The sequence below is a fragment of the Budorcas taxicolor genome, chromosome 20 (genome assembly GCF_023091745.1).
Source record: "Budorcas taxicolor isolate Tak-1 chromosome 20, Takin1.1, whole genome shotgun sequence".
In the NCBI taxonomy this organism is placed as follows: domain Eukaryota; kingdom Metazoa; phylum Chordata; class Mammalia; order Artiodactyla; family Bovidae; genus Budorcas; species Budorcas taxicolor.
Genome location: NC_068929.1, coordinates 58428896 through 58449900, shown reverse-complemented (window position 1 = coordinate 58449900; position 21005 = coordinate 58428896). Strand labels below are relative to the sequence as shown.

Sequence of the window (21005 nt, the reverse complement as noted above, 5' to 3'; positions counted from 1 at the left end):
TGTATTTTACAAACTGAAACTAATTGTTTAACTAAATGGATTAGTTAGAACTTGTTAGCTGTGTGGGAGCACATGTTGAATTGTTTTCATGCTTTTCTAATTTTATTATAATAAATTTTCTGCAAATGAATGACTTTAAAAAGGAGTGCATCTCAGTTTATAGGCAATAAGAGTATGTCTACTTCCTCAAAATATATGCTCAAACTAATAAAAAAGACTAATGAATACATTATTACACTTTTATGGTGCATATTTTTGCCTGTCACATTAAAATAAAACTAGTTTAGGGACTTGCAAATGATTCACATCTAAAAAGTTTGCTGTGACTATGCTCATTATGAAAGTTTGAACTTTTCTCCCCCTATCTCTTGTGAGTGTATCTTAAGGAAGAAATAATGAATTTCACTTAGTCACTTACATTGCTATTAGGTAGCTTTTAATGGTACTCGCTGACAGATCTGCCTTGAATTTTGCAGCAGTGAAATCCATCATCATAAGAATAAAATTTTTGTTTTTGCTCAGTTTAAATATATTCAACTTGAGCCTTCTTACTTGTGAAGAAGTAGTCTTAAGACGTATTTTCTTCTTCTTTTTTTAAGGTAATTAATTTACTTATTTCACTGCACTGGGCCTTAGTTGAGGCACATGGGATGTTCCATGCTGGATGTTTTTAGTTGCAGCATGTGAGATCTTTAGATTTGGCTGCAAACGCTTTAGTTGTGGCATGTGGGACCTAGCTCTCTGATAGAACCTAGGTCCCCTGTAGCGGGGGTCTTAGCACTTGTCCCCCAGGCAAGTCCCAAGAAGTCTTAAATTTGATGACCTGATTCAAACTTTTCAGGACATTTTGGTCTTCTCCAAAGCATCCATGAGATATTTGGTCTGTAAAACTTTGGTCCACACCAAAAGGTCCTTGAGATTTGGCGCAATCTTCCATGTTCGTAAGTATATTTGGTCTATGCCAAATGGTTTCAGACAGGACTAAATCTCAAGGACCTTTTGGTGTGGACTAAATGTCTCAAGGACATTTTGGACGGGACCAAATGCCTGCTGATCAACTTGAAACATACTACTGGTTTTTCATAAATGTGATAGATATTTATGATCTATTACCTGCTCACAAGGAAACAGATATATTTTATGTCTTTTTGTGATGTCAGTTATCCCATACTCAGTTTGTCAAACTTCCTGACACTTTCAATTTTGTATGTTGTTTGTATTACTTAAGAAAATCACAATGTATAACGTCTCAAATAAGTTAGAAGATGACCTTTTTCTTAAGTCACAGTTCAAAGCAAGGTAAGTGGTCCAGTGTGGGTGGGCAGGCAGCTGTATTCTACATGATCATCCAGTAATCCAGGCTCCTTCTCTCTTGCTGCTCTTTCGTTCTCTAAGGTCCTATCTCTTTCCCAAGTTCTGGCTTTCAAGAGAAGAAGAATGAAAAGGGAGGCAAGCAATTTCTTAAGGAGAATGAGTTGGGACAGCAATTGGCAATCTCCTGTCTTCTCTTTTGAGAAATAGCAGGTTGATTTTACTATGCCTAGTAATAATTCTTATTTTCTATTCAAAGTTGTGTTAAAATATAGTCTTCAAAATTGCTTTGTGATTAAAATGTATGCATGCATAGCTGGCATGTAAAATTACACTGTGGTAAAATATTCACTTTGTGAGTATATCTAATAAAAAAGCTTTGGAACATATGTTCAAATCTTTTGTCTGTAACTTCATGAGATTAACATTTCCACCTAACTTGACCATTTTAAGTATATATACCCTTAGGGGGTTACAGGAATCATTTAATGTTCTTGAACTTTAAAATATGGTATTTAGATTAATGGCACTATATCTTTGTAGAATTCCTCATAAATATGTCAAATATAATAATTGTGACCTCACAAATGCATTTGTTGATTTATATCACTTACATTTTTATTATAAAATGTGACATTAAAAATGAACATTAAACCAAACATTAATTCTTGGCACTAATTACTATGTTTGAAGGAGCTTTTAAAATGATGAAATATAACTTGATAGTCAAATGATGTTATAGAATTAGGTACACTAAATGGATGAATGCTAAGAAAACCTTTTTTAAAAATGATTAATATCCTAGGAAGCACCTAATATAGACATATTTTCTATTTCCCTCACATGGTCTATATTATATGCCATTTAAGAAAATGAATGGATAAATGTGAAATCAACAATGGTATTTTTTCCCAGATAATTTTGTCTGCTGGAATTTCAACCATATTTTTCCATCTTTAACTGTAGAATTATTTTTTGCTATATAGTAAGTTTTTTACCTATATTTGCATTAATATGACTATATTTAAAAATATTATTTTGACTATATTTGCATTAATATGAATTGAGATCGCCCATAGCTGAAATATTTGAAGTTACTTTAATGCTATGATTAGTTATAAGTCTATTTGTTTTAGTCAAATATCCAGACTTTAGAAAATGTTTTATAATTTATAGTTTTACACTATTTTTATTTTACTTATTAATTTATTTCTCTCAGTTAATAATCCAGCATGCTACAACTGAAATTGATTTCTCCTAGGAATTAGAAAAGTGAAAGTGAAGTCGCTCAGTCATGTCTGACTCTTTGCGACCCCATGGACAGTAGCCTGCACTAGGCTCCTCTGTCCATGGGATTTTCTAGGCAAGAGTATTGGAGTGGGTTGCTATTTCTTTCTCCAGGGAATCTTCCCAACCCAGGGATCTAACCCAGGTCTCCTGCGTTGTAAACAGATGCTTTACCATCTGAGCCACCAGGGAAGTCCAGGAATTAGAAAACTTGATATCAAATTCCAGTTTGGTAACTATTGTTGTTCTGTGACCTTGAATAAGACATTAACATTCTCTGAGGCTCAATTTTTCAATCTCAGTATGAAGGGATTAAAAACCTCTAATTCCATTTCTAAAATTATGTATGCCTATCACATTTTTAGAAACTTTTATAAGTCAGTTGTTACATTTACAAGATATAAAGATGATTTAGATGTAGTCTTGCTTCATGGGGTGCTTACTTTCTTAGAAAGTAATTATTTACACAAAAATAGAACACTTAATACTTTAAGTGCCACAAGAGAAATGTAAATTTTCAAATTCCTTGAAAAAACATTAAAGAAGGCATTATTGTAAACTTTCTATCAGAATGGTATGCTATTATAGTTTTTCATCAATTTACAGATTATATTTTCCCAGGCTCAACTAACATCACTTCCTTTTTATATAGCCCAATATTGTCCATTCTTCTAACTTTTATTCATGCATCCAATTGCTTCTTTTTTAACCACCTGCATCTTGAAAATTGCATCTTGATAATTCCAAGTGGAGAAAAAACACAAAAGAATTTTCTCTTGGAAAAAGAAATTCAGCTCCTTAAACTGGACTCCTAACTTGCTATATGTTGGTCTTAAACCTTTTCAATATTAACTCATGATTTTTCTACACAACATTTCACTTTAAATAGATGAATCTATTGTAATCTGGCTGCATATGTGCTCAATTGTTTCCGTCTTTTCAGCTCTTTGTGACCCTATGGACTGTAGACTGTCGGACTCCTCAGTCCATGGGATTCTCCAAGAATACTGGAGCGGGTTGCCATGCCCACCTCCAGGGGATCTTCCTGACCTAGGGATCAAACCTGCATCTCCTGAATCTCCTACATTGCAGGTGGATTCTTTAAAGCTGAGCCAGCTACACAAATGTAAATTAGTTGTGGATAATTTGAATAGAGTGGACACTTGCCTAATAAACAATTTTTCTATATTTCTTTTATCCTTCAACATTGCATGGAATAAAATGACTCAAGGAAGTACCATTAGTCCAACACCATGAGCAACAACTTCTTGCTTGTCTTTAAACAATTTCTGAAACATATTTTAAAACATAATATAGAAGACAAATTTTGTGTAATATCATTTATATCTGGGATCTAAAAAAGCCAAACTCATAGAGACAAGTAAAATGGTGGTTATCAAGGACTGTGGGTCAGGGAATTGAAGACATGTCAATCAAATGATATAGGTTACCAGTTACTCATTGGAAAAGACCCTGATATTTAAAAGATCAAAAGCAACAGGAGTAGGGCGTGGCAGAGGATGAGATGGTGTGATAGCATCACCAACTCAATGGACATGAATTTGAGCAAACTGATGCTCAAATAGTGAGCAGATAGTGGAGGACAGGGAAGCCTGGTGTGCTATGTCCACGGGGTCACAAAGAGTCAGACACAACTTAGTGACTGAACAACAACAAGCAGTTAAATGATGAGTATGTTCTGAGGATCTAATGTACAACAGAGTAACTATGGTTAACAACACTGTCCTGTATACTTGAAAGTTACTAGGATAACAGATCATGAATTTGCTCACCAAAATGAAAAGAAAATGGTAATTATGTGAAGTTATGCTGGTATTAGCTAACCCGACTGTGGTGATCATTTTGCAATATATGTAAGTATCAAATCATCATCTTAAACTGGCACAATGTTAAATGTCAGTTATATCTTAATAAGTCTGGAAAAAAAACCTGAAGAGAAACATACTCTAGAGATAAACATAGACAGAGTTCAGGAATTTGAAAACACAATTAATACCAGACATCAAAAGAGACAAGTGAAAGCATGAGGTGCTTTTTTTTTTTCCTTTATTTTTTTGCCATGTCAGCCAATCAAATAAGACCACTGGTGTCGGTACCCATTGACTCTTCTGGATAATACCTAATTCATTTAGGTCCAAACATACTTTTTCCTGGGATAAGTTAACTTTTGACCTCTAAAAATAATTTTCCAAAATTAGGTAAAAGCATCCTCCATTGAATCTATTGTTTTACTTCAGAAAAACCACAAATGACTAGATCGAACTCTGGCTGTGAAAAGTATCCACCTTCAGAAACTAGGGATTATAAAAGAGAATGAAGTGCTTCCCATTAAGTAAATGGAAACAGGCCATATAGGATCAACCAATATTCCTGAGAATGAGAGACATTGAATATAAACACAAAACACTTTCGAAAAAGGCTTGGACAGGATTAATGGGAGCCAACAAAGTCTGTCTGAATGATTAATGGGAACTATCAGAGGGCAGCTGTCCAGGGCCAGCAGCCGCAGGAAATCTCCTGCTACCTATTGATATTATCTGCTAATATGCAGAAGGCTGAAGAAGCCGAAAGAATGGGCTCACCTTATTCAGGACTGTAGTGTAGAAGAACAAATCCGGCTAACAGTAAAGGCGCACAGTCTCTGGCGCGCCATGGCACACCATGGAAGTAAGCCAGCAAAGAAATGCTCGAATTTCTCTCCCCACCTGCCCTCTCATTTGCTCCCTTTGGCCAAACTCAACCGGAACCGGGGAATGTTGTGGCCCAGGGGATGCAATTCCAGGGTACAACCTCCTGGGGCAGAATGTAGGGTGAAAATGCGTAGGGAGCAATACCCACAGGGGCACTGACCCAAATGGAATGAAACACAATACTATCTGATTTTCCCATGCCCTACCTTCAGATTTTCTTTCTTCCATGCCACACCCTTCTCTGATTAAAAAAAACAAAAGAACTATTTAAAACAAAGATGTTTTAATAATGTACTGAGAGATTGTAGCTAAGGCATAAAACTTGAATATTTACAAAATGGATTGTTTAACCCAGAAGTACACAGATCATTTGGACAAAAGTATAAGGTCTGAGATCCCATATGTTTGAGAAACACAGTACACTGTGCCTGAGCCATCAGGTAAGTCCCCCCAAACACAGGGCGCTGTTCTGTTACTGGAGACCATCAGTGGGCATCAGCTAATGAGGAAACGTGTTGCATATTTTAGGATAGTTCAGAATCCAGACTTTTGCTTTGGTCTGATTTGGTTCAGACAGCTTCTTCAGCAGTTGCTGTCCATGTAAATCCACCCAAATTATTTGATATAAGTCTAAAGTTCTTCAGCTCTAAAATACGAGTGATGATAATAATACTTACTTCAAAAGACTCTTTTCATGATCATACGTAGATTCTCATAGTGACCTAATTCAGAGCAGGCACTCAATAATGTGAGCTATTATTTATCATATTAAAAGTACTGAGAAGTCTCCCAGTTTTTTTTTGTAAGTCTTTGTGTAACCTAATATTACCAAATTTACAAATAACAATGCCCCCCCCCCCCCCCCGCATTTTCTAATAGTGCTGCTAATATTAATTCTGGAGTATATAAACTAACCTAATTCCTTGGTTATTTGGGGAAGTCATTCACTGTAACCTGTCAAATATATTTCTTCAAAAGAAAATACTTTCAATCCCTGGACTTTTAGAAGTTCCAGAGGATTTGTATATATTTTCCCCCTAAATATCATGTATCAGAAGTATTTTGTTGTCAGGAGAAAAAAAATCCCATTTATATCTTCTAATCTATATTTGGCATTTGAGCTTCCACACTATCTAGACAGCAGCATATGCAAACTTGATTGAATCCCACATATTTTTCTCTTTCTTTTTTTAAACCAAATGTCACATAGTTGAGTTATGAGTTTTTACTAATGCGGCTTGCATCTTCAGAAATACATACTTTTTTTATCTGAGAAAAACAATCTAGGCCTTAGTTAATCCTAGTATATTTCTTAAAAAGTTAAATTATAACATGGAAAGGTCATTTTTTATTGCCACAAAATTTATACATGCAAATTCTTGACAATAGCAGAATTAAATATTTCTCTAAATTACAGCAATCAAGTGGGAGAGCATACCACATTTGTTCTAACTTGAGAATTTACCTTATTCTACTTACCATACTCACAGGGACTAAATAATATTTTTTAGAAATGTTGAAGATCGAAGAAAATAACTGTGTAGGCATATAGGTTGAAACTGGCAGAATGGCAGAATAGTACTTGAAATATTTTATTTTTTTCAAACAAAATTAGCATTACAATTTTTACATACTTTCTAGTATTTATTATGCAAAGCTATATGTATGAAAATACACATATGGATATATATATACATTATATATATAATACACATAGATGTGTGAATATGCAGCATTATATATGTATATATATGAAAATACATGTAAGTATACATATGACACATATAAATACATTTTCTTTATACGTTTGTGTTTCTCATTAAAACAGTCAAAATCATTTTCTCACTGTTTTAAAATGTATAAAACCAACATTTTAAAGATACACTATATTTCCTCATATAATTTATGTACACCCTTTTTCTAGGGCTCTAGATATTATTTAGTGTGCAACTGATATACAAGAAAACTGTAGAGAAGAAAAAATGTATTGGGTAGAGAATAGAATACCAGTGATGAGTTTGGTTAGCAATTTAAATAAAAATGATATCTTCTTTATTATGCCATTAATATTATTCTTTTAAAATATGTATGCTTTTACAGTTTGTTATTTAGCTAAGTATTTGGGCCCAGAAGCAATTCACTGAAGAAAATCTTTTTAAAAAAATTAAATAAACAGAAATAAAGTCTGAAGATGATGCCCTGCTGCTTTTTATTTCTGAAAAATCATATAATAAAAGGAGGACCACAGAGGGTTTTAAATAAACCCCAGAATGAGATATAAATAAAATGAAGAAAATAGATTCCTTGACCTATTTAAAACGTGTTTTTTTCAAACTTTTTTCTTTATTCCTATAGCTTTCTCAATCAAGGACTTAGTATAGCTCAGTAGGTGCAGTAGGTTGGTAAAAGTTAATGCCAATTTTGCATGAGCTAGAGCTGTTCCTCATTTGAACTTGAGAAGAACAATGTGAATTCAGCTCAGTATGAAAGACCACATAAAAATATACTAAATTTTATTTGGATTTATGATACTAGCATAGCAAAAGGTATCTGTTCTTCATGTACATTTATTTATCTTCAGACTGAATTATTCATGGTGAATATCCTAGTGAAAATCTAGTCCATCTTCCAGAAACCATTCTTTTTTTGCCTGAATTTTGGGAAGAGATGAATTAAGTCTATTCAAACAGCATTCAGTCTCGCTTAAAACTAAACAGTTGAACAGTCATCTAATGACATTTCCTTGTGTTGAGAGTTGACAACCTAAAACATCTACATCTGTGATATACTGGACTTTGAGGGGAGAGTCCTCAAAATATTCTCCATGTTGACATGATTGTAAGCATCATTTCTGATAGAGTTTTAGGGTCCCTAGGATAGCCCAGATGTCAGTGTTTCTGCTTGTTTGAGTCGGTACCTGCAATAACTTGGAGAGAGGCCAACCCTGAATCACTAGCTAACTAAAGAGAACTCTTAGAAAGTGATGTCTTTGGAGAAGTAATTCACATAAGCATAGTAAAATTCCTGTGTTCAAGTTCTGATTTGGAAGTAGGAGACTGAGAAGCCCATAGAGATAGAATAAAATAAGGGAACTTAGGAAACATGTTTTTACCCAAAGTAGACATGATTTACTGATATAAAGATGGCAATGTGAGGTTTTATTTTCTTTACTATTATGATACATTTGTGATGATTTTTTTTTTTCATCAAGCCGGGCCTAACTATGTGATGTCTAGATCAGTGGTTATTATATGAACAAGTGCCAAGTAAGCCCCCACAAGAATCATGCTGGTTACCATTAAAAATGTAAAATGAGGCCACATCCCAAGAAATTCTGATTCAACAAAGAAGGAATGAGATTCAAGAAGCTTAATAATAATAATAATAATGTAATAATAAATCTTTAAGAGGTCTAGTACAGAAGCAACCACATACCAGACCACATCAAACTGAAATAAATGAGACATCATGAAATACATCAGGAGGGATCACTGAGTAAATAGGTTGACCCAACATTTTAAGTCCTGGAAATAAAAGTGAGTCAGTGAGGCAGGTTGATAATTTCCCTTCACCCTAATTTTTCCCTCATTTCATTGTAATAGAACTTTTAGCTAAGCAGATAAACACTGAAACATAAAATAAATTTCTAAATCTTTCCTTGCCTGTTCATTCATTCATTTCATTTCAGTTGCACAGTCATGTCTGACTCTTTGCAACCCCATGAATCGCAGCAGTGCAGGCCTCCCTGTCCATCACCAACTCCCAGAGTTCACCCAAATTCATGTCCATCGAGTCCGTGATGCCATCCAGCCATCTCATCCTCTGTCGTCCCCTTCTCCTCCTGCCCCCAATCCTTCCCAGCATCACAGTCTTTTCCAATGAGTCAACTCTTCTCATGAGATGGCCAAAGTATTGGAGTTTCAGCTTCAGCATCAGTCCTTCCAATGAACACCCAGGGCTGATCTCGTTTAGGATTAACTGGTTGGATCTCCTTGCAGTCCAAGGGACTCTCAAGAGTCTTCAACACCACAGTTCAAAAGCATCAGTTCTTTGGCGCTCAGCTTTCTTCACAGTCCAACTCTCACATCCATACATGGCCACTGGGAAAACCATAGCCTTGACTAGATGGACCTTTGTTGGCAAAGTGATATCTTTGCTTTTAAATATGCTATCTAGATTGGTCATAACCTTCCTTCCAAGGAGTTAGTGTCTTTTAATTTCATGGCTGCAATCAAATCATCTGCAGTGATTTTGGAGCCCCAAAAATAAAGTCTGACACTGTTTCCACTGTTTCCCCATCTATTTGCCATGAAGTGATTGTGGATGTGGTCAAATGACTGAATTACAACTAATGGGCTGTCAGAAGAAATGTCCTATGTCAGTTGAGGAGATATCTTTCCCCATTCTTTCATCATTCTTTTCTTTTCTTTCCTTTGGCTATTCCAAAGGAAACAAAGTAGAAGCTGCCAATTATCTTTATCTTACCTTTCACATTATTCCTCACCTACAATATTCTTATTTTAAAAATTATATGCACATGAATAAATATCAAGGGTGCACAGTGTAGAAGAGGTAGTAATCTGGAATGCCAAGGGCAGGATACAGAGTGACTCAGAAATAATTTCTTCATTGGGTTGGTCCTGTGTCATTTGAAACATTAGAAAGCAACATATCAACTCTGAGAAATTTGTAGTTTAAAGAATCTGTCTGCAATACAGGAGACCTGGGTTCAATCTCTGGGTCAGGAAGATCCCCTGGAGAAGGCAACACACTTCAGTATTCTTGCCTGGAGAATTCTATGGACAGAGGAGCATGGTAGGCTACAGTCCTTGGGGTCACATGGAGTTGGACAAGACTGAGCAACTTAAAAAAAAAAGCCAAATAGAAGTGTATTTTCAAGTTTTAGATGTCTTTTACTGTATTTTAAAACACTATTTAAAAATTAAAAATCTAGAAATGTGATGAATCATATGGTTAGACTTTCTAATACCACTTCACTTTTGCATTTCTGGAATGCATCCTTTCGGATTATGGAGTATTTATCTTTTAATATACTTTTAGTTTACATTTTATCTATGATTTTTTTTTTTTTACTTCTAGTAATAAATAAGATTTAAGTCTATATTTGGGGCTTTCATTGGATTTCAATGTTAGTTATATAAACTGTAATATCAAAGATCTGTAAAATAGTTTTGAAGCATTTTTTCCTTATGATGTGGAATTCTATCAACAAAATTGAAATATTTTTCCAAGATAGTTTGATATAACTGACTCTTAAAACTGCCTTTGCCAGGCATACTAAAAAAAAATCACTATGATTTATTGTTCTAATAACATTTTGTTACTGTATTTAATTTTAGTAACATATATTGAAATATATTTAAAATTCTTATTCTATGAAGCTTGAATTTTTCATCCTTTCATTAATTTTTCTCAGCGGTAAAGAACCACATGCAATGAAGGAGAGGTTGATACAGCTCACTGGTAAAGCACAGGCTTTGTATATATGAGGCCCTGGGTTTGATCCTTGGGTGGGGAAGATCTCCTGGAGGAGGACATGGCAACCGACTCTAATATTCTTGCCTGGAGAATCCCATGAACAGAGGAGCCAAGAGATGGGTGGGTTAAAGTCCATAGCGTTGCAAAGAGTCGGACACAACTGAAGCAACATAGCACACACAATGTAAGAAACACAGTAGGAGCTACAATTTCCATCCCTGGGTCGGGAAGATCCCCTGGAGTAGGAAATGGCAACCCACTCCAGTATTCTTGCCTGGAAAATTCCATAGACAGCACATTGGGGTCACAAATGAATCAGAAGGGACTTAGTGCCTAAACAACAACATTAGCATATAAGCTCAATAGCATGTATAAACATAAATCATTATCTAAAAATAATTGTAAATCAATGTTAAAACTTGCCTTTTTTTTTTCTTTCAGGCACTAGTTATATGTATTTTATAAGTATTTGGCCTCAAATCTGGACACTCTATTAAGAGAAAAGTTAAAATTGTCTTAAAAGTTTGATGAATAGTTAACATGAGAGAACATTATGTTTTCTCCTTTTGAAGAAAAAACATTCTAGTGCCAATACATGAAGAACTCCAATACATGAGCCTCTATGGAGATCATATTCCTTCTCTCAATAGGCAGTAGATTTTTTTAATGAAAATAAGCATATATTGATATTTGTCATCACGTGGCTCAAAAGAACAAATCATTAGCAAATGCAAAAAAAGCATTAGGTGAAAGTCAACATATATTCACGATTCAGAAAACCCCAAATCCTTGACAAACTAGGAAGAGACCAAGCCTTCCCTAATCTGATAAAAGAGATGTATCTACAGCAAGGGACTTCCCTGGCAGTCCAATGGTTAGGACCCTGCACTTCCACTGCAGAGTGCACCTGTTCTTTTAACTAAGATCCTGCAGGATCCTGCAGGCTGCACAAGGTGGTCAAAACAAAACCAAACGGCAAAACCTACACAAAGAATCATACTTGGCAGTGAAAATGTAAGTCAGGAACAAGGTACCATTAGTACTGCTTCTATTCACTCCTGTGCTAGAGCCTCACCAGAGAAGAAAAACAAACCAAAAAGACAGCTTCTGGGTACAGCAGCGTTCATTGCTCCTGGGTCAGTAGGGCTTTAGCAGGAGACAGAAAGACGAGAGGTCAACTAAGAGCGAGTAGTTAAGAGCAAGTGGCAGAGATGGCTGGTGTGCAGGCATAGCAGAGTGGAGCCGAGGCCCCCAGCATCTCCAGGCCTGGGAGTCAGCACAGCAGACAGAAAAGACGTAGGGGGTGGAGTGGCTGGGAGCTGACCAGGTCGGGGCTAGAGCTGAGAGGGCTGGGTGCTCCTAGGCATGGTGATGCGGTGCCAACCCTGGCACCCAGCGTGGGTAACTCCTCAGCCTCCTCCCACGGCTTCCTCCACAGCAGTCTCCACCTGTAAACATTTACAGTCATCAGTACAAAAAGCATCTGTGCAGAGGTAGAAGACAGATGGTGGAAGAGGCCAGGGACCCCTCCTCCTAATTACAATATACAGACATAAACACAGACGCGACTGAGAAAAGGACAGGGACAATTCTGGGGACAGACTGAAGGGCAGAGAGAGGCAGCACCCTTAGAGAATGGTCCTGGACCCAAGGGTGGGTTCAGACCTGGGTCAGTGGCAGGTGTTCTGAGAGGTTATGCTTGAGTAGCTTGGAGATGAGGTCCTAGGCTCCTGTGGGCACAGAACGGGCAACTTCAGTACCACCTTGACGATGCGCAGATACATCTCGTTCCTTGTGGGAGGCACTCAGGAATGTCAGGTTGTCCACCAGCAGCTGGTAGGAGAGCACTCCAATGCACCCCAGATCCACCTTCCCCCTGTGTGTGTGTGTGTGCCCCTCAATCATCTCTGCAGAAAGGGGGACCAGGTGCCAAACATTGTCTTCCTCCTCAAGGAGAGGGCATGCACCTGAGTCAGTTCCTAGGCAGGTTGATAAGAAGTCCAGGGGTCCCCGAGGAGATAGGGGGCTGGAATTCTCAAGGAGGAAGAAAGGACAAACATCTTTTTTTTTTTCTCTACCTTCCTTAGTCTTAGTCACATAAAATGTTTTTTTTTTTTTTTTTTCTCTCTCTCTCTCTCTTTAACCCTGGAAGTGATGATTACACAACAAACAACTCAGTTTAAACTCTGAACTTAAGGAAATGGCAACCCACTCCAGTACTCTTGCCTAGAAAATCCAATGGACAGAGGAGCCTGGAAGGCTACAGTCCACGGGGTTGCAAAGATTCAGACAGGACTGAGCAGCTTCACTTTCTTTCACTTTCAAGAATTATATAAAAACAATGTATCCTGCTTGAGGACAGTTTCTCCTTCCTGAAAACCTTCTGGCTAATCCTGTTATCTTAAAATGTAAATTATGGGAGTGGGTCTAGTGAGATCTTGACAACCTTGAGACAGTCTTTTGATTTACTATAATAGTTACTTTAAAAAGTATATAACTCCCTTGCTAATACTAGAGGAGGGGGGGCCCTCTCCATCCCCTTTCTGATGTCTATGTCAGAAGCTTTCTCTGTGCCTTTTCTTACTTGAATAAAACTCTGCTACACAAAATCTCTTGAGTGATCAAGCCTGGTCCCTGGTCCCAAAGCTAAATCTTCTTCGGAGATCACGGATCCGACACCATTCACCGTAAGCTGTCACATCGACCAGCTTATCAGCTCTCTTTGGAGCTGCAAGAGCAGATTCTCTGGCTTTAAGTCTCTGCAAATCACCTGTTTCCCGCAGCAGTACACCAGAACATCTGCCAGCCCCTCCATCATCCTGGCTGTTCGCTGCTCCTCAGAAGTGCTGCCCTTGCGCAGCTCCTTGTTGAGCTTCCCCCTTCCTCCCCGATCCGGTGAGGGGCAAACCCAGAATCCAACAGATTCTTCCCTGGTTAGAGAAATTGTTGAGAAGCAAGACGTTGAGAGGCTGCCAATCTCCCTGTGAAGCTGGTACTCTTCACCCTCCTTCCCTACCTGAGACTTGAAGAGGGCTTTCACGATGAAATGGTTTTTCTTCTTCTGAGCCAGGTACACATTTTCAAACTTTCTTTTGCCCAGAGGACACCCAGTCTCAAAGTCATGGATTGCGAAGAAATGCGTTGAGAAGTTGGGGGTCCCCCTGCTGTTCTCCACCACCTTCTGGCCAGGGAGCAGCTGTGGGCTGGACATTGGAGCGGCTCAAGGGGACAGAAGAGATGGGATGACAAGCTTCTCCGGAGAACCTCTCTGGGGCAGGTGTTCTGACCAGGCTGACCTGTCTGCTGGCCATAGAGATTAGGGTAGGTGTTTTCCTTCCTGGCAGTCCTTAGAGGGAAAAGGTGTGAGAACTGGAGCCCATGGTACAACCTCCACATTGGTTGCCTAGCAAATGACTGAACTTCTCCACAGGCAGTTTTATAAATATTTTTAAACTTGTAATTCGGAATTATTTTAGGCTTCCTCCTTGTTTTAGTGAACTTGATCTAGAAACAAACATTTATTTACATAGACTGTTTTGAAACTTTATTTATTAAAAATGTAAAACCATTTCTTAGGCATAGTTATGTTTTTAACACTATTTTTTATACCCACCTTCCTTCTCCTAGCTTCCTAAAACTTTTCCTGGACTGAAAGCTTGTCCCTTAGTAAATGGTTTCAGGAAAGAACAAAGTTAGTTTGACTATTCAGTTCCTTTTGTACCAGAATGTTAGTAAGTGGACTGGAAGCCTTCTAGAAAGCCTAAAACGTAATAACCAGACATCCCTACTCAAAGGCATTTGAAATTAGTTTCCCCCTACATATACTTTTTATTGCAAAGGATCTGGTAGCTCAGATCGTGAAGAGTCTGCCTGCAATGTGAGAGACCTGGGTTCGATCCCTGGGTCGGGAAGATCCCCTGGAGAAGAAAATGGCAGTCGACTCCAGTATTCCTGTCTGGAAAAATCCCATGGACAGAAGAGCCTGGTGGGCTACAGTCCATGGGGTCACAAAGAGTCGGAAATGACTGAGCGACTAACACTTTCACTTTCATTTACTACTTATTCTGTAATGCTGTGATTTGTAATAAAAAGATAATTTAAACATAGAAACACTTTCAGGATTAACATTGGGTAGGACTTCATTGTTTTCCCCTTGCAGAAAAGCAGATGCCTTCTGTCAGTCCTAAAATTAAACATAAGGCAGTTTCCCCTTAGAAACCTGTTTGTCTGCTATAAATGTGCATACCAATATTATCCTCATAAAGTATAATAATTAAAATCACAGAAAGTTTCTGGAATGGTGGCTTTTCCTCTGGATATTTAGTATTTCTTTAAGTAGCATAATTCTTTTTTACAAAAACACTATTAAAGTTTATAGAGCTCATTTAGTTGAATGAGATATTGGGCTATTAAGTATCATTAAGAAAATAGATTAACACTGATATCAGGAGGCAAGTGTTTATAGTTTCTGAATGATACATTGCTTTTAATAAAATTGAAATAATTAATTTTCAAAACACATTAGGACTTCCAAAATTAGAAGTCTTTCAACATTCAAGGTCATGGATATGAACCCTTGCTTTATGGTGTTTCAGCTGATTCCCAGGCCCTCTTTTTCTATGCCTGAGGCTCCTGCATACTTATACAATTACTTATTTAACTATTTATTTACTTATTTATTTCTCTTCTCTTTGGAAAAACTTGAGAGTAAGAAGCTGTACCCATTCACTATTGCCCTCATGCATTCAGAACTAAAATCTCTCTACCCCACTCTCAAATGGATAGATTTTATGCAGTTCCCATGGAATTTCTGTTGAGCCTTCTCTGGTAAAAAAACAACTGCCTAGAGTTTTTTTTTTTTTTTTTCCCCCCCAATATTTCTGTTGAATTGAATGTAGGGACTTGCCTTTTAATTGGCTTCAAATGAGGTGGTTATTGAATCTCATTATTGCCAATTAAATTTTTCCCTGAGACATTATAAAGGGGATCTTTGAAGTTGATTCCAAGTTTTAGGTAAAACTCTTCTGCTTAGCCACACCATACATACCAAAAAGTGAGATCTGTTTCTAGACATGTTGGGCAGATGACAAAAAAGCAATTTTTTCAACTAAGTTCATTGTCTTACTATTTGAATGTTATTTAGTATAATTTTATATAATAAATGACTAGCAAACTTTTGACTGGTTTTTAGGTATATTCTTGCCCTGTAATATCTGCCTCATTCCTTATAGTTAGGCACTGAATTTATAACAAATAAGGAGAATAAATCATCTTTGATTTAGAAAAATAACACGTACAGGTTCTCCATGTATGGTTGTGCAGGTTGTTCACTGCACATGTGTACTTGGACAAGAAGCCATGTGGGGACTGATAGTCATCTTGGGATTTACTCTTCAAGCCATTTGCCCTTGTAAAGTTATGTCCTCCAAAGAAAGTCACTTTTTCTTCTAATTACCCAAAATCTGGGACTTGGCTATTATAGCCATTTAGTTTGAGAAATTCATGTAGTCATAGAAAAATGTGACACATGTTCTGAGGCTATGTCACTATCATATATCAAAAATAAGCTGAGGCTTTAGCCCTAAGGAACACAACCTTAGATGTACTCCTTTAAATATATTGCTTTAATATTGTAAATATTGTATGCATAGAAATTTTTTTAGATTTACAATAAATAACTTTATCTCTGTGTTTTAAGTTCCATTTCTTTGTGGGATTTTCATAGGATTTTGACAAATACAATTAAGAAAAACCATCAGAAATCAAGTAAGTGAAAATGACAATGGTATGATATACTGTGCTATCAATAGGAAATTATTAGGTTGTAGATTAAATTGCCATTTTTTTGGTGGTTAAATATATTCAAATGCCATTGCTTTCTTATGGTTCAATCTAATTATTGCTCAGTACTCAGTCACTAAGTCATGTCTGACTCTTTGCGATCCCATGGACTATAGCCTACCAGGCTCCTCTGTTCATGGGATTTCCCAGGCATGAATACTGGAGTGGGTTGCTGTTTCCTTCTCCAATCTATCTCAATCTAAATAAAATGTTGCTAATGAAGCTCTTTCCCCAAACCACTTTCCTGACCTGTATCCCATCCTACATCTCATATTTCTCATCAAATCAAAGTAGTAGTATGAACCTCTTATTGACTGACATATTAGTCTGTTCTTTATTCTAGTATGTTTATTTCTTCCCTTAGTCAGTATTTATTTACTGAATGCCTATTCTTCACCAATCAAAAATTATACATGGTGTACACATTCCTATTTTAGGAAATATTGAAGTGTCTTTTTATAGAATGTCACTGCTGACTCCAAAGCTTCTGTCTTTGAATGTGAGATTTTGAGTGTGGCAGTTAGTATGGATGTACGTGCAAAATGAAAATTTAGTTTGTTGAATAAAAGTGAAGAATGAGAATGGGGACTGTAGAGCCAGCAGTGTGTTTGGTCTAGGCTGACTGGACAATATCAGAGAGATCTTTATGCCTAAGAAGATAGAAAGTTAAGAGGTTACATATTTTTCCTCTTGAGGAGAGCATCTAGTAGCCCCCCTGCCCCTGGTTCTCAGCCCTCATCATGCATCAGAATCAAATGAGGAGGCTCAAAAATATATCCTCAAACATCTGACTTTTCTGGTTTTAGGTTCTAGCATGGCTTTTTTTTTCTTTCTTTTTTCAGGCTTCCAGGTAAATTAATGTGCAGTGCCATGGAGACAGGCTTCTCTAGACAAAAACCAACACATGATGAAGGACACATGGCTTTCAGTTACTCAAGACAGGGTCAATATTGGGAATTAGGAGGGCTTCATTTTAACAAATGATATTTGCTGATTCTATTTTTATTCTAAAACAGTGGTAAAAATTGTGGGCCTTATGATTGGAACAAGGTCAATGAAGAAAATCTAAGAAAGTTCCAAATATAAGAGAGGGCATATAGTAACATAAAAGCAAACTCAACAGCCTTTATAAGGTAACATCATAGATATTTAAATAGCCATTGATATATACATATAGTAAGATAAGAAAGAATCTATTTTGATTATCATTTATTTTTGCTCAAAAATTTTTTTATACTATAAATTTTAAAAATGGTTGTGTTTTCATAGAACAAACTATTTTGTTTATTATTTTAATGATTTTATTTGAGAGAATGGCTTTCCATGGAGGCAGCATTTTTCTGGGCTCCAAAATCACTGCAGATGGTGATTGCAGCAATGAAATTAAAAGACACTTACTCCTTGGAAGGAAAGTTATGACCAATGTAGACAACGTATTAAAATGCAGAGACATTACTTTGTCAACAAAGGTCTGTCTAGTCAAGGCTATGGTTTTTCCAGTAGTCATATGTGGATGTGAGAGTTGGACTATAAAGAAAGCTGAGCACTGAAGAATTGATGCTTTTGAGCTGTGGTGTTGGAGAAGACTCTTGAGAGTCCCTTGGACTGCAAGGAGATCCAACCAGCCCATCCTAAAGGAGATCAGTCCTGGGTGTTCATTGGAAGGAATGATGTTGAAGCTGAAACTCCAATATTTTGGCCACCTGATGTGAAGAGCTGACTCATTTGAAAAGACCCTGATGCTGGGAAAGATTGAGGGCAGGAGGAGAAGGGGACGACAGAGGATGAGACGGCTGGATGGCACCACTGATTCGATGGACATGGGTTTGGGTGGACCCTGGGAGTTGGTGATGGATAGGGAGGCCTGGAGTGCTGCAATTCATGGGGTTGCAAAGAGTCAGACATGACTGAGCGACTGAACTGAACTGAACTGAATGCAAAAGAAGGACCAGAATCGTATACACAAGGCGCCCTGAAATCTAGATTTTCCATGCATATACTAACTCTGGTTGTCTTGGTATGTCTTTCACCTCTTTGAATCTCATCTTAATTTTTAATGTGGGAAACACAACTTCTCCTGCTTGTATTCAAGAGAAGCACTCTTTACACCGAAAGACCTGTATAAATAACATAGCAAGAGGATGTCTATTGACAATTCTCATGTTTTGTTTTAAAAGAGATGCACTGTGAAACCCCGTATTGTTCTGCCTTAGACCCTAGTATGCTGTTTCAAGAAGCATATGGTGTCCTATGCTCCTACTTTGTTTAAATTATAATTGATTTGCAACATTGTGTAGTTTCGGGTGTACAGCAAAGTAAATCAGTTATACATATACATATATCCACTCTTTTATTAAAAATTCTTTTCCTATATAGGCTAATACAGATTACTGAGTAGAGTTTCCTGTACTATGGAGCAGGTTCTTACTAGTTATCAATTTATATACAGTAGTGTGTATAGGTCGGTCTCAATCTCCCAATTTATTCCACCTCCCCTAACTCCATGGTAACCATAAGTGTGTTTCTACATTTGTGACTCTACCTTTTTTTTCAAGTAAGTTCATCTGTACACTTTTCTTATATCCCACATATAAGCGATATCATGACATTTGTCTTTCTGTGACTTACTTCACTCAGTATGGCAATCTCTAGGCCCGTCCATGTCACTGCAAATGGCATTATTTTGTTCTTTTTTTATGTTTCTACTTTTGATAGCTATTCCACTGTGCGACGAGGTGGCCGAGTAGTTAAGGTGATGGACTGCTAATCCACTGTGCTCTGCACGTGTGGGTTCGAATCCCATCCTCGACGTCCGGTTGAGTTTATGGCCTTCTGTTGTGGCTCAGCTGGTGAAGAAACCGCCACCCGCAATGTGGGAGACTCGGATTCAATCCCTGCGTGGGGAAGATATCCACTCCGGATATCCACGCCTCTGTTTTTGGGGGTCAGCCCTGGTGGCTCAGAGGTTAAAACGTCTGCCTGCAATGCGGGAGACCTGGATTTGATCCCTGGGTCTGGAAGATCCCCTGGAGAAGGCAATGGCAACCCACTCCAGTATTTTTGCCTGGAGAATCCCATGGAAGGAGGAGACTGGTGAGCTACAGTCCACGGCGTCGCAAAAGGTCGGACACAACTGAGTGACTTCACTTTCTTTCTACTGTTTTTTTTTTTTCTTCTTCTTCTTCTTTTTTTTAATTTAAATTTTATTTTTTTACTTTACAATACTGTATTGGTTTTGCCATACATTGACATGAATCCACCGCAGGTGTACATGAGTTTCTAACCCTGAACCCCCCTCCCACCACCCTCCCCATATCATCTCTCTGGGTCATCCCAGTGCACCAGCCCCAAGCATCCTGTATCCTGTATCGAACCTAGACCTCACCATATTTGTAACTTAGAAAACCTTTCCCTTTATCCTTCCTTTTTTTTTTGAAAGTGGAGCCAAAACTGTTTAAATCCACTAGTTATGAAACAGACTTCTTGGTGCAGTGGAGAAAGAATTCATTAGGAGTTAAAAGAAAAAGGATTATTGTCTTAATTTTACCAGGTCCCTTTATGGTGACCACGGCCCAGTCTTGGCTTTTCTGGTCCTTGTTACAAAGCAGTGTGGCTGAATTAGGCAAACTGAAGTGCCTCTTCTTTTCTGAAATCATGTAATTCTCTTTGTGGGTTGGTTTACAGTTTTATTTTTGAAAAAAGCAATGCAAAACCATGAATGTTGTAAGTTATTTTTGTGCATAAACATCAAATCACATCATTGAATTTATTGTATGTTTTTTTTCAGAAAACTATATTAGGTTTTATTATTCTTTTCAAATTTTGCAATATGATTCACTAAAGCATAATATATTCAATCTTAGCCATACACTGATATAAAATCAATATTCCATTCTGAGATGCAGCCAAGTTTATGGAATTTCCATAAAATTTTACTTTCTGTATGGTTAAAAAAGAATGGAACTTCAACAACAATGTGTTTATCTCAGTGGAATGAAATGTTATATAGGCAGGATAAAATGTTATTTTAATGTCATTTTTCATATTGTGATATATTGAAAGTGAATGTAATTTTATTGCCAGTACAAGTTTTTAAAACATGTCTTTCATTACAGATCACTTATTGTTCTGAAATGCATTTTTTCCTTTAATTTTAATAAATTATTTTTAAACCGCATTTTAGCACACATTTCTCACAGATAGAGGTTTCACAAGTGGCTCTGCGGTAAAGAATTCATCTGTTAATGCAGGAGACACAGGAGATGGAGGTTCAATCCCTGGTTTGGGAAGATTCCCTGGAGGAGGAAATGGCAACCCACTCCAGTATTCTTGACTGAAAAAATCCCATGGACAGAG

General features: G+C 37.2%; 1 non-coding gene and 1 pseudogene across 1 annotated transcript; one reads left to right on the top strand and one right to left on the bottom strand.

Annotated features, from left to right (window-relative positions):
- Positions 1 to 12341: 12341 nt before the first annotated feature.
- LOC128066029 (aurora kinase B-like) lies at positions 12342 to 14204 on the bottom strand (annotated as a pseudogene).
- Positions 14205 to 19378: 5174 nt separating this feature from the next.
- On the top strand, positions 19379 to 19460 carry TRNAS-GCU (transfer RNA serine (anticodon GCU)). The gene has a single exon. It is a non-coding gene; the product is annotated as a tRNA-Ser (tRNA).
- The last annotated feature ends 1545 nt before the right edge of the window (positions 19461 to 21005 follow it).